At 42.9% G+C, this 14,805-nt stretch overlaps 2 pseudogenes; both read left to right on the top strand.

Moving 5' to 3' along the window:
- The first annotated feature begins 5,438 nt into the window (after positions 1-5,438).
- On the top strand, positions 5,439-6,874 carry LOC148019042 (uncharacterized; annotated as a pseudogene).
- A 4,936-nt stretch (positions 6,875-11,810) lies between these two features.
- LOC148019041 (uncharacterized) lies at positions 11,811-13,201 on the top strand (annotated as a pseudogene).
- The last annotated feature ends 1,604 nt before the right edge of the window (positions 13,202-14,805 follow it).

The following is a 14,805-nucleotide window of genomic DNA, read 5'->3' as shown; positions in this document are numbered from 1 at the left end:
CCAAAGGCTCTGTTTAGGCTGAAATTTCAGTAACCCAGTTCCCATTCTCAGCAATCCTCTCGACAGAGTTTTCATCTTCAAACATGGCATACTACAGCTGAACGACCACGTGCAAGTCTTTACTTGGTGCTGTACTTGTTGAAATACCAAAACTATTCATGACAGCATATCAAGAACATGGGTTTGATCAATTTCTTTGTTGTAACTCTACGATTATGACAAGGAATATAGTGAACTTTGACATCCAATATTTGAGTTCTTCTTGTTAGCCTCATTTCTTGCTGTACCTTGAACCCCGTGTTCTGCAGCCCTTGCGCGAAATCTACGACATTTCTGGTGAACCCGACGTGAAAGTGCTGCGTCATCAGTAAGATGGGAGACTCGCAAGAAGAGATGACAGATGATAATGTCATGAAGAACCTGTTTCAGTCATTTACCATGTATATGCAGCAACAAGCTCATGCAAAACGTGACAGTGATGCTATGGATGCCTTGAAAGCTGTCCAACAGGAGATGAAGCAGTTTAATGGCCAGCAAGTGTCAACTTACCTGCATTTGTATGAAGAAAAGATGAAGTTTTTTGGGGTTTCTCAAGATGTTTGGAGCCGCTACTTCTTGCGGATCGTGGTGCGCGCTCTTGAAGGAAATTCAAGAGGCACATGCAGGTTGGGCTGAATTTAAAAAGGCATTAAAAGATGAATATTTCCTGGAGGATACAGGTCTTATGAATCGCAGGAATTTTTTAGCATGGGTTTCTATGCCTAATAAGGGACTTTCTGTTACCGCTCTTCTGCGAGAGTTTGAAAGCCGTTATGATCAGTTGGATGGGACTGAACAGCAAGCTTTGGAGATGCAGAAAGTTGAGTTATTTTTGCAAGCTGCAGATGCTGATTTGCAGGAAAAGTTGGATGATCTTTTGGAAGATCAAGCTACTGATTCAGGTTTAAAGACTGAGTGGAGACATGTCATTGATGCTGTGAATGCTCTTGTCAAGAAGCAGCGCAGGAGAGTCAGATTGCATCGAAATACAGGATCAGTTCCTGAGAAATCCTTGGAGACTTCTTCTTCTACCCCTGCTACTTCTTTGCCTAAGCCTACTCCTCCTGTTATGAATCCACCAATTCCTGCTGCTCCAGTGCCCTTATCTGTAGATGATGTTATTAAAGGCTTGGCGGATTTGACAATTGAAGCAGTCAAAGCTGAAGTTGGTAAGTTAAAGGAACAACTTATGTCAGTACCTGCTGTAGCACCAGCTCCAGTGACTGCTTTTCCAGCTGGTCAAAGAAAAGGACGACGATGTATTTGGTGTGATAGTACAGAGCACCAACACTGCAGAGATTGTGATGCTTTTCAGGAAGCACGTAAGAAGAATGTAGTGTTCTGGGGACAAGATGGGAAGATATGTCTGACAGAGACTGGCGCTCCTCTTGACACGAACTTTGGTAAGGGAGGTATGAAGAAGCTTGTTGATGATATGGCTGCGCGATCAGCTTATGTGAGTGTTAGAGGAGATGCTTCAGCTTTTGGAGTCCAGCTTGAGCAGAAATCTGATGGAGACTCTGCTTTGTGGTCTTCTGCCTTGGAGATAGCGAGAAGAGGGAAAGTTCAAACTTCTACTATGACTTGTGTGGGCTCTAGCATCCGAGGAGAAACAGGATGGGATTCTCCTGTTGACAAGTATTCTATTTTTGCTTATATTGCTAAAATGCAGGGTTTAGATGCCATGGTTGAAGAAAAGAGAAGAAGAGATGAGGAAGGACCTAGCTCCTCCAAAAAGACTAGAGGGGGTGACTTTGTTTCACCACCTGTTACAGTTCCACCTATGTCAAATTCTCCAACTCAAACAGGTTCTGATCAACCAATGGAAGACAAGCAGAAGGAAAAGAGGCAACCAAGAAAAGAGCCAGGATTCAAGCTCTTGTCAGACCTTGATATGCAAACGGATATGAGTAAGATTTTTCATGAAAGAATCTTGAATAGTGAAGTCACTTTTACTGTTGGAGAGGCTCTTGGGATTGCTAGAAGAGAAATACAGGATCAGATGCAGGATCTTTTGCGAAGGAAACGGCATGCGATGGAAGGACCTGCTTTACAGGGATTGTGGCATGGAGCTCTTGGAGAAGAGCATGATGATGCAGTGATGGTTGAGAATGCTTCTGTTAATCCGCAATTGGAGAAAATAGTGCAGCCTATGCAGTATGAAGATGATGAGACCCCTATTCTCATTCCTCGCAGCCATTTTTCACGAAGTCATTGGGCTAGAGCAACCACTGAGACAGTGGTAAGGATTGGAGAAAAACAAATTCCCTTGATCGCTTTAGTTGATCATGGTTCTGAAATTAATCTTATTGCTCGAGGTGTTTATGAGAGTGGCAAGTGGCCTATGGATGCAGAGCATGGCTGGCGCATGAGAGCCGCCAATAATACTTCTGGTGATATGTATGCTGCTTGTCCGAGTATCAGAATTTCTATTGGTAATGTTGAAGAGGATTATCATTGCTTTGTTCAGGATTCATGCTCTTATCCGATTATTCTTGGACAGCCTTTCATTACAGAAGCAAGAATGGAAACAAAAGTGATGGATGACGGATCAGCTTATGCGCGGATACGCAGTAAAGATGGTATGCGAGCTGTTCAGTTTATGACTATTGGGGTAAATCATCCGAGAAATAGGGACTCCTTGCGTGAGGCACCACTACCTGCGAAGGAGTTGGATTTTCATTAGGTACCGCTGTCTTGCGAGACGCCAGTGGTACGGAGCGGAGAAAAGAGGAGATCTCGCCTCCTGGCAGTCAGTCTTTCTCCAATAACTTTGTTGGGTTTACTTCAGATAGTTCAGTGAGTTATAAAAAAATTTCAGATTTGCCTAGAGTTGCCAGGCAGTACATTGGTCGTAAGGAGAAAGAGTTGAAGAATGCAGGTATCTTGCAAGCAGAAGAGCATGTGGATGGATTGTATGAAGGGATGTCTTATGCAGATACATTGTTTGAGATGAGAGCAATGCTGAAAACTGATGTATGCAAGGGTTCAAAGATCATACCTGTGCAAACCTTGGATATGTTTCAGGAAATTTCTGGTTTTATGCTGCAAACAGAGTTAGAGGTTGAGAAAACTCAGCAAACTGAATTTATGGCTGATCTTGATCAGCTAATAGAATTGCAGAGGGCTGAATCCATTCAGCCAACAGAGTTGAATGCAGAAAAATTTCTGCATACAGAGTTTCAGGATGCGTCTATGCAGTCCATTGAGCCGAGGGCTGAATTCAATCAGCCAACAGAGTTGAATGCAGAAAAATTTCTGCATACAGAGTTTCAGGCTGCACCCATGCAGTCCATAGAGCTAAAGGCTGAAATTTTTCAGCCAACAGAGTTGAAAGATGCTGAAAATTTGCAGAAATTGCAGCAAAGGAAAGAGTGCTTGAATGATGCCAAGGTTGACACAAAATATAAAACAGTTGATAAGAAGGTTTAGCCGGTTGCAGGCCCGCTTCCTTCTGATAGTGATGAACAGATTGAAAAAGCTATGAAGCAGCCTATGTTGAGGGATCCTGCAAATATTGGACATAAGTTTACAGCTGAAACTCTTGCAGAATTGAAGATTGGAAATGATGATTTTTTGCTTCCAGTGGAAAAAGAATGTTTTAGAGAGATGCTTGGACGTCATGGTAAGGCATTTGCTTTCTTTCCACATGAAATTGGCTGCATTAGTCCCGAATTGGTTGCACCTATGGTCATCTTCACTGTTCCTCATGTACCATGGAATATACGTCCTATACCTGTGCCTAAAGCTCACTTGCCAAAGCTGATAGAGTTGCTGAATGAGAAGATTAAAATGGGGATTTTGGAACCCTCTTCTGCACCTTATTCTAACAGGTGGTTTACTGTACCAAAGAAGAATGGTACTTTGAGATTTATTCAGGATATGCAGCCCGTGAACAAAGTGACAATCAGGAATGTGGGAACAGGTCCAGTTGTGGATGAATTTGCTGAGGCTTTTGCAGGACGAGCCATCTATTCACTAGGTGACTTGTATTCAGGTTATGATCAGTTTCAGCTTGCCTTGGAAAGCAGGGATATTACTACTATGCGGACACCTATTGGTCTTGTGAGGATGTGTACCTTGCCTCAAGGTGCTACAAACTCAGTTGCTCATATGATGAATGCTATGCATAGAGTTCTTCGAGACTATATTCCGCAGTATACCATGCCTTTTCTAGATGATGTGCCTATTAAGGGTTGTGCAGAAGAAGAAAAGAATGAAAGTCTTGATTTGCGTGGATGTAGACAGTTTGTGGCTGATCACTTGATTGCTTGTGAGCAAATTTTGACACGATTAGAGGAGGTAAATTTGACACTTTTAGGGCTGAAATCTGTCTTTGCTGTTAATGAAGTCATCATAGTTGGGCATATGGTTGGATACTATGGCAGAAAGCCTTCTCCTGCAAAGGTGGATGCCATAAATAGGATTGCAGAGTATTGCTCAACTACTTCAGAGGTGCGGAGATTTGTGGGAGCTTGTGTATTTTACATGATTTGGATTCCACATTTTGCTCATATTGTAGATGTTCTCTATCAGCTGTTTCGAAAGGGGCAGAAATTTTATTGGGATGATGAAGATGATGGAGAAACAGGTTTACTAGAATCAGAAGTTGGACTTGACCTGTTTGTGGAGTTGAATGATCCTGGATAGTTGGCACATCCGGAGGATGCGCAGGTTTAGAGGGGGTGGATGTCGTGTTGCTGCGCATCCGAGTCGTATACACCTCCATTTATTTTGTTGTGCATTTGTGTTAATTTCTGCATGTGATTCATTGTTTGTGTGATGCATTTTAGTAATCCGCAGCCAATGTATATGTCCCCTTAATGCATTGCACACTGATTATGTTCTGGAGTTACTATCTGAAGATGAGAAGACTGACCTCAAACCACTCCAACCATGTTTTGACGGTGCCATGAATATGTATTTGCAATTGAAGTGCTATAAAGAAGTGGAGTCATGGCTTCGACAAATTCTTCCCTCATAGCGGTCATTGGAGACGAGGACACCGTGACCGGCTTCATTCTAGCAGGAGTTGGCCACGTTGACATTAGGAGGAAGACCAACTAACTGATTGTGGATAACAAGACTACGGTGAAAACAATCGAAGACACCTTTAAGGAGTTCACAGCCATATTGCAAATATGATACGGTTCCTGTCGACAGTTACAACAGGCCAGTGCCTGCCATTCTGGAGATACCTTCCAAAGAGCATCCATGCTGCTCAGGACTCAATTTTGGCACGTGTGAAGCACATGTTCTCTAGTGATCCAAAAGGCAAGAAGTTCTAAAGAAAAAAAAGCTAGCCTATTCTGGGAGGGGGATATTTTTGAAAAGGCAAAAATGGCGGGCTGCGCCTGGATTGGAGAGGGGAAGAGCTGAAATCGTGAAGGGGGAGCTGAATGGGCACGGAATTTTCTGGGGGGCACAGGTGGTATCGCTCCATTCAGGGATTGGAGTCTTCTCGGATCAGAAAAGAATCTGATTGTAAGGGAAGAAGCTTGTCGTACTGGTCTTCTATTTGGTGGATTTACTGGAGGCTGATTGTAAGGGAAGAAGCTTGTCGTACTGGTCTTCTATTTGGTGGATTTACTGGAGGTTATCATGCAATGCATTGCATCCTGCGAAGATTGAGAAACAAAGAGACTCCATCAAATGAGCTTATTGCAGGCTTGCACAGTGTGTGGACAATTCAGCAAATTCAATAAATCAAGTTTCATCTGTGGGGCAGTCACTGGAGACATGGCGACACCTTGTTATTTGCTATTGCATGTGCTCAGGTTATGTATGCATATGTAATGCGGCCTGTGACTTTGCCTGAGTCGTATCTAGAATTTATTGTCAAAACTGGGCCTATTGCAAAGCCTGTGCTGAAGGCTGTCCGTGAAAGCTGTTGAAGGGAACCTGTTGATGTAGTAGCTTTGTCTGACTTTGTTTCTAGCAAGACTGGTGGTGCCCCCTTTGAGCTGCGGCCTGATTGTGCACTTATTCCTTGCTCAGCTATACACCCAGAGACATTGTCTTGTATGGGACAATCAAGTAAAGCAGCCCGTGCCACCTTCAAGAAAACATTTCCACTTTACATGTCACTCACCTTTGTACCTTTTGTTGTCTTGAATCTACAAAAGTTTATGCAAGTCCCTGTACATACATTTTGGACGGCTTTCAAAGGAGCAGTTCGTTCTACATGCTTCATCTCTGTATTTGTGGGAATTTATCAAAGTTATATATGTCTACAAAGGAAGGTGGTTACCAAGGACCACAAATTGGTCTACTGGTTTGATGGAGCTCTGGCTTCCTTGTCTGTTCTACTGGAGAAGAAGAGTCGGAGAGCAGAATTGGCACTCTAAGTACTTCCACGTGCAGCAGACTCTCTGTGGTATATTTTGGTGAACAGGCATTTGTTACCAGATATCAGGCATGCTGAAGTGGCCCTTTTCTGTCTTTGCATGGGAGGTATTATGTACTTTCATGAGCATGAGCCAGACACTACAAAGCAGAACCTTAATTCTTTGAATGCTGCATGACATTGAGAAAGGTCTTTCCTTGGAAAGTAAATCTGAAAGTGCAACCAACTTCCATGTTGCAAGTATCCCAAAGGCTCTGTTTAGGCTGAAATTTCAGTAACCCAGTTCCCATTCTCAGCAATCCTCTCGACAGAGTTTTCATCTTCAAACATGGCATACTACAGCTGAACGACCACGTGCAAGTCTTTACTTGGTGCTGTACTTGTTGAAATACCAAAACTATTCATGACAGCATATCAAGAACATGGGTTTGATCAATTTCTTTGTTGTAACTCTACGATTATGACAAGGAATATAGTGAACTTTGACATCCAATATTTGAGTTCTTCTTGTTAGCCTCATTTCTTGCTGTACCTTGAACCCCGTGTTCTGCAGCCCTTGCGCGAAATCTACGACATTTCTGGTGAACCCGACGTGAAAGTGCTGCGTCATCAGTAAGATGGGAGACTCGCAAGAAGAGATGACAGATGATAATGTCATGAAGAACCTGTTTCAGTCATTTACCATGTATATGCAGCAGCAAGCTCATGCAAAACGTGACAGTGATGCTATGGATGCCTTGAAAGCTGTCCAACAGGAGATGAAGCAGTTTAATGGCCAGCAAGTGTCAACTTACCTGCATTTGTATGAAGAAAAGATGAAGTTTTTTGGGGTTTCTCAAGATGTTTGGAGCCGCTACTTCTTGCGGATCGTGGTGCGCGCTCTTGAAGGAAATTCAAGAGGCACATGCAGGTTGGGCTGAATTTAAAAAGGCATTAAAAGATGAATATTTCCTGGAGGATACAGGTCTTATGAATCGCAGGAATTTTTTAGCATGGGTTTCTATGCCTAATAAGGGACTTTCTGTTACCGCTCTTCTGCGAGAGTTTGAAAGCCGTTATGATCAGTTGGATGGGACTGAACAGCAAGCTTTGGAGATGCAGAAAGTTGAGTTATTTTTGCAAGCTGCAGATGCTGATTTGCAGGAAAAGTTGGATGATCTTTTGGAAGATCAAGCTACTGATTCAGGTTTAAAGACTGAGTGGAGACATGTCATTGATGCTGTGAATGCTCTTGTCAAGAAGCAGCGCAGGAGAGTCAGATTGCATCGAAATACAGGATCAGTTCCTGAGAAATCCTTGGAGACTTCTTCTTCTACCCCTGCTACTTCTTTGCCTAAGCCTACTCCTCCTGTTATGAATCCACCAGTTCCTGCTGCTCCAGTGCCCTTATCTGTAGATGATGTTATTAAAGGCTTGGCGGATTTGACAATTGAAGCAGTCAAAGCTGAAGTTGGTAAGTTAAAGGAACAACTTATGTCAGTACCTGCTGTAGCACCAGCTCCAGTGACTGCTTTTCCAGCTGGTCAAAGAAAAGGACGACGATGTATTTGGTGTGATAGTACAGAGCACCAACACTGCAGAGATTGTGATGCTTTTCAGGAAGCACGTAAGAAGAATGTAGTGTTCTGGGGACAAGATGGGAAGATATGTCTGACAGAGACTGGCGCTCCTCTTGACACGAACTTTGGTAAGGGAGGTATGAAGAAGCTTGTTGATGATATGGCTGCGCGATCAGCTTATGTGAGTGTTAGAGGAGATGCTTCAGCTTTTGGAGTCCAGCTTGAGCAGAAATCTGATGGAGACTCTGCTTTGTGGTCTTCTGCCTTGGAGATAGCGAGAAGAGGGAAAGTTCAAACTTCTACTATGACTTGTGTGGGCTCTAGCATCCGAGGAGAAACAGGATGGGATTCTCCTGTTGACAAGTATTCTATTTTTGCTTATATTGCTAAAATGCAGGGTTTAGATGCCATGGTTGAAGAAAAGAGAAGAAGAGATGAGGAAGGACCTAGCTCCTCCAAAAAGACTAGAGGGGGTGACTTTGTTTCACCACCTGTTACAGTTCCACCTATGTCAAATTCTCCAACTCAAACAGGTTCTGATCAACCAATGGAAGACAAGCAGAAGGAAAAGAGGCAACCAAGAAAAGAGCCAGGATTCAAGCTCTTGTCAGACCTTGATATGCAAACGGATATGAGTAAGATTTTTCATGAAAGAATCTTGAATAGTGAAGTCACTTTTACTGTTGGAGAGGCTCTTGGGATTGCTAGAAGAGAAATACAGGATCAGATGCAGGATCTTTTGCGAAGGAAACGGCATGCGATGGAAGGACCTGCTTTACAGGGATTGTGGCATGGAGCTCTTGGAGAAGAGCATGATGATGCAGTGATGGTTGAGAATGCTTCTGTTAATCCGCAATTGGAGAAAATAGTGCAGCCTATGCAGTATGAAGATGATGAGACCCCTATTCTCATTCCTCGCAGCCATTTTTCACGAAGTCATTGGGCTAGAGCAACCACTGAGACAGTGGTAAGGATTGGAGAAAAACAAATTCCCTTGATCGCTTTAGTTGATCATGGTTCTGAAATTAATCTTATTGCTCGAGGTGTTTATGAGAGTGGCAAGTGGCCTATGGATGCAGAGCATGGCTGGCGCATGAGAGCCGCCAATAATACTTCTGGTGATATGTATGCTGCTTGTCCGAGTATCAGAATTTCTATTGGTAATGTTGAAGAGGATTATCATTGCTTTGTTCAGGATTCATGCTCTTATCCGATTATTCTTGGACAGCCTTTCATTACAGAAGCAAGAATGGAAACAAAAGTGATGGATGACGGATCAGCTTATGCGCGGATACGCAGTAAAGATGGTATGCGAGCTGTTCAGTTTATGACTATTGGGGTAAATCATCCGAGAAATAGGGACTCCTTGCGTGAGGCACCACTACCTGCGAAGGAGTTGGATTTTCATTAGGTACCGCTGTCTTGCGAGACGCCAGTGGTACGGAGCGGAGAAAAGAGGAGATCTCGCCTCCTGGCAGTCAGTCTTTCTCCAATAACTTTGTTGGGTTTACTTCAGATAGTTCAGTGAGTTATAAAAAAATTTCAGATTTGCCTAGAGTTGCCAGGCAGTACATTGGTCGTAAGGAGAAAGAGTTGAAGAATGCAGGTATCTTGCAAGCAGAAGAGCATGTGGATGGATTGTATGAAGGGATGTCTTATGCAGATACATTGTTTGAGATGAGAGCAATGCTGAAAACTGATGTATGCAAGGGTTCAAAGATCATACCTGTGCAAACCTTGGATATGTTTCAGGAAATTTCTGGTTTTATGCTGCAAACAGAGTTAGAGGTTGAGAAAACTCAGCAAACTGAATTTATGGCTGATCTTGATCAGCTAATAGAATTGCAGAGGGCTGAATCCATTCAGCCAACAGAGTTGAATGCAGAAAAATTTCTGCATACAGAGTTTCAGGATGCGTCTATGCAGTCCATTGAGCCGAGGGCTGAATTCAATCAGCCAACAGAGTTGAATGCAGAAAAATTTCTGCATACAGAGTTTCAGGCTGCACCCATGCAGTCCATAGAGCTAAAGGCTGAAATTTTTCAGCCAACAGAGTTGAAAGATGCTGAAAATTTGCAGAAATTGCAGCAAAGGAAAGAGTGCTTGAATGATGCCAAGGTTGACACAAAATATAAAACAGTTGATAAGAAGGTTAAGCCGGTTGCAGGCCCGCTTCCTTCTGATAGTGATGAACAGATTGAAAAAGCTATGAAGCAGCCTATGTTGAGGGATCCTGCAAATATTGGACATAAGTTTACAGCTGAAACTCTTGCAGAATTGAAGATTGGAAATGATGATTTTTTGCTTCCAGTGGAAAAAGAATGTTTTAGAGAGATGCTTGGACGTCATGGTAAGGCATTTGCTTTCTTTCCACATGAAATTGGCTGCATTAGTCCCGAATTGGTTGCACCTATGGTCATCTTCACTGTTCCTCATGTACCATGGAATATACGTCCTATACCTGTGCCTAAAGCTCACTTGCCAAAGCTGATAGAGTTGCTGAATGAGAAGATTAAAATGGGGATTTTGGAACCCTCTTCTGCACCTTATTCTAACAGGTGGTTTACTGTACCAAAGAAGAATGGTACTTTGAGATTTATTCAGGATATGCAGCCCGTGAACAAAGTGACAATCAGGAATGTGGGAACAGGTCCAGTTGTGGATGAATTTGCTGAGGCTTTTGCAGGACGAGCCATCTATTCACTAGGTGACTTGTATTCAGGTTATGATCAGTTTTAGCTTGCCTTGGAAAGCAGGGATATTACTACTATGCGGACACCTATTGGTCTTGTGAGGATGTGTACCTTGCCTCAAGGTGCTACAAACTCAGTTGCTCATATGATGAATGCTATGCATAGAGTTCTTCGAGACTATATTCCGCAGTATACCATGCCTTTTCTAGATGATGTGCCTATTAAGGGTTGTGCAGAAGAAGAAAAGAATGAAAGTCTTGATTTGCGTGGATGTAGACAGTTTGTGGCTGATCACTTGATTGCTTGTGAGCAAATTTTGACACGATTAGAGGAGGTAAATTTGACACTTTTAGGGCTGAAATCTGTCTTTGCTGTTAATGAAGTCATCATAGTTGGGCATATGGTTGGATACTATGGCAGAAAGCCTTCTCCTGCAAAGGTGGATGCCATAAATAGGATTGCAGAGTATTGCTCAACTACTTCAGAGGTGCGGAGATTTGTGGGAGCTTGTGTATTTTACATGATTTGGATTCCACATTTTGCTCATATTGTAGATGTTCTCTATCAGCTGTTTCGAAAGGGGCAGAAATTTTATTGGGATGATGAAGATGATGGAGAAACAGGTTTACTAGAATCAGAAGTTGGACTTGACCTGTTTGTGGAGTTGAATGATCCTGGATAGTTGGCACATCCGGAGGATGCGCAGGTTTAGAGGGGGTGGATGTCGTGTTGCTGCGCATCCGAGTCGTATACACCTCCATTTATTTTGTTGTGCATTTGTGTTAATTTCTGCATGTGATTCATTGTTTGTGTGATGCATTTTAGTAATCCGCAGCCAATGTATATGTCCCCTTAATGCATTGCACACTGATTATGTTCTGGAGTTACTATCTGAAGATGAGAAGACTGACCTCAAACCACTCCAACCATGTTTTGACGGTGCCATGAATATGTATTTGCAATTGAAGTGCTATAAAGAAGTGGAGTCATGGCTTCGACAAATTCTTCCCTCATAGCGGTCATTGGAGACGAGGACACCGTGACCGGCTTCATTCTAGCAGGAGTTGGCCACGTTGACATTAGGAGGAAGACCAACTAACTGATTGTGGATAACAAGACTACGGTGAAAAAAATCGAAGACACCTTTAAGGAGTTCACAGCCATATTGCAAATATGATACGGTTCCTGTCGACAGTTACAACAAGCCAGTGCCTGCCATTCTGGAGATACCTTCCAAAGAGCATCCATGCTGCTCAGGACTCAATTTTGGCACGTGTGAAGCACATGTTCTCTAGTGATCCAAAAGGCAAGAAGTTCTAAAGAAAAAAAAGCTAGCCTATTCTGGGAGGGGGATATTTTTGAAAAGGCAAAAATGGCGGGCTGCGCCTGGATTGGAGAGGGGAAGAGCTGAAATCGTGAAGGGGGAGCTGAATGGGCACGGAATTTTCTGGGGGGCACAGGTGGTATCGCTCCATTCAGGGATTGGAGTCTTCTCGGATCAGAAAAGAATCTGATTGTAAGGGAAGAATCTTGTCGTACTGGTCTTCTATTTGGTGGATTTACTGGAGGTTATCATGCAATGCATTGCATCCTGCGAAGATTGAGAAACAAAGAGACTCCATCAAATGAGCTTATTGCAGGCTTGCACAGTGTGTGGACAATTCAGCAAATTCAATAAATCAAGTTTCATCTGTGGGGCAGTCACTGGAGACATGGCGACACCTTGTTATTTGCTATTGCATGTGCTCAGGTTATGTATGCATATGTAATGCGGCCTGTGACTTTGCCTGAGTCGTATCTAGAATTTATTGTCAAAACTGGGCCTATTGCAAAGCCTGTGCTGAAGGCTGTCCGTGAAAGCTGTTGAAGGGAACCTGTTGATGTAGTAGCTTTGTCTGACTTTGTTTCTAGCAAGACTGGTGGTGCCCCCTTTGAGCTGCGGCCTGATTGTGCACTTATTCCTTGCTCAGCTATACACCCAGAGACATTGTCTTGTATGGGACAATCAAGTAAAGCAGCCCGTGCCACCTTCAAGAAAACATTTCCACTTTACATGTCACTCACCTTTGTACCTTTTGTTGTCTTGAATCTACAAAAGTTTATGCAAGTCCCTGTACATACATTTTGGACGGCTTTCAAAGGAGCAGTTCGTTCTACATGCTTCATCTCTGTATTTGTGGGAATTTATCAAAGTTATATATGTCTACAAAGGAAGGTGGTTACCAAGGACCACAAATTGGTCTACTGGTTTGATGGAGCTCTGGCTTCCTTGTCTGTTCTACTGGAGAAGAAGAGTCGGAGAGCAGAATTGGCACTCTAAGTACTTCCACGTGCAGCAGACTCTCTGTGGTATATTTTGGTGAACAGGCATTTGTTACCAGATATCAGGCATGCTGAAGTGGCCCTTTTCTGTCTTTGCATGGGAGGTATTATGTACTTTCATGAGCATGAGCCAGACACTACAAAGCAGAACCTTAATTCTTTGAATGCTGCATGACATTGAGAAAGGTCTTTCCTTGGAAAGTAAATCTGAAAGTGCAACCAACTTCCATGTTGCAAGTATCCCAAAGGCTCTGTTTAGGCTGAAATTTCAGTAACCCAGTTCCCATTCTCAGCAATCCTCTCGACAGAGTTTTCATCTTCAAACATGGCATACTACAGCTGAACGACCACGTGCAAGTCTTTACTTGGTGCTGTACTTGTTGAAATACCAAAACTATTCATGACAGCATATCAAGAACATGGGTTTGATCAATTTCTTTGTTGTAACTCTACGATTATGACAAGGAATATAGTGAACTTTGACATCCAATATTTGAGTTCTTCTTGTTAGCCTCATTTCTTGCTGTACCTTGAACCCCGTGTTCTGCAGCCCTTGCGTGAACTCTACGACAACGGGTGCACACGGGGGGGGGGATGTTACAATATGAGGTAACGTTGATGGATCGAAGTGCTGGAAGAATATGATTTTGAAATCAAATATAGGCCTAGAAAAGAGAATGTAGTTTCCGATGCACTCAGTCGCGCAAGGCATTTCTAAATTCTCTCATTTTACAAGATCCATCAAGAGCAAGGTCACTAGCCACAAAGAGCAAGGTCACTAGCCACAAAGGTCACTAGTGACAAAGGTATCAATGCCAAAGGTATCAAGATCCATCAAGAGCAAGGTCACTAGCCACAAAGGTATCAATGCCAAACAACCCGATTCTTGAGCTAGCAAAAGAAGAGGCATATCATGACCCAGTCTATCAGAAAATGCTAAGGGAGATCCCCATCAAGGATCAAGACCTGAAGCTAAAGACGAAGTATCAGGAATTCTCCATCAGTAGTGGGCTTGTCTACTTTAGGACAAGATTATGTATCCCTACAAGCCAAACTCTCAAGCAGAAGATACTGTGGGAAGCCCATGACTCCCCTTTCTCAGGACATCCTGGTTATGCCAAGACCCTTAATGCAGTCAGAAAGAGCTATTATTGGGAAAAGCTCAAGGGAGAAGTTCTCAAATATGTCACGGAATGTTTGTCGTGTCAATGCATTAAGAAAGAATAAGTTAAAATGCCTGGGAAATTGCAACCACTTGGCATTCCCCAAATGAAATGGGAGTTCATTAGTATGGACTTCATTGTTCAAGGAGGATATAACTCTATTATGGTTGTAGTAGATATGCTCATCAAGGTCCCACATCTCATCCCTGTCAAGACGAACTATAAAGCTTCAGACATCGCAAGATTATTCATCAAGGAAATATTCAAACTTCATGGATTACCCATAAGAATCATTAGTGATCGTGACTCTCTTTTCACATCACACTTCTGGAGGGCTATCTTTGAGGCTATTGGAGCTCAACTCTGTTTCAGTACAGCTTACCATCCCCAAACTGATGGTCAAATAGAACAAGTCAATCAAGTCATTGAAGATATGCTTAGGGCATACTGCTGTCGGGAACCCAAAAAGTGGATTCAATATTTACCACTAGTTGAGTTTGCCTACAACGCTTCTTACCAACAGAGTATTCAGATGACCCCTTTCCAAGCATTGTATGGGCATGATTGTCATACCCCTTTGAACTTCTCAGATCCAACTTTGAGGGTAGAAGCTTTGATTAGCATTGTTTGTAATTTACCAAATGGAATTGAGATCCATGAATCCCATGTCAAAGTCCTTGGTG

This window comes from Lygodium microphyllum, chromosome 20 (assembly GCF_053477565.2).
Source record: "Lygodium microphyllum isolate KBCC chromosome 20, Lygodium_microphyllum_v1.1.10, whole genome shotgun sequence".
In the NCBI taxonomy this organism is placed as follows: Eukaryota; Viridiplantae; Streptophyta; class Polypodiopsida; order Schizaeales; family Lygodiaceae; genus Lygodium; species Lygodium microphyllum.
This window is presented reverse-complemented; position numbering and strand designations above follow the sequence as displayed.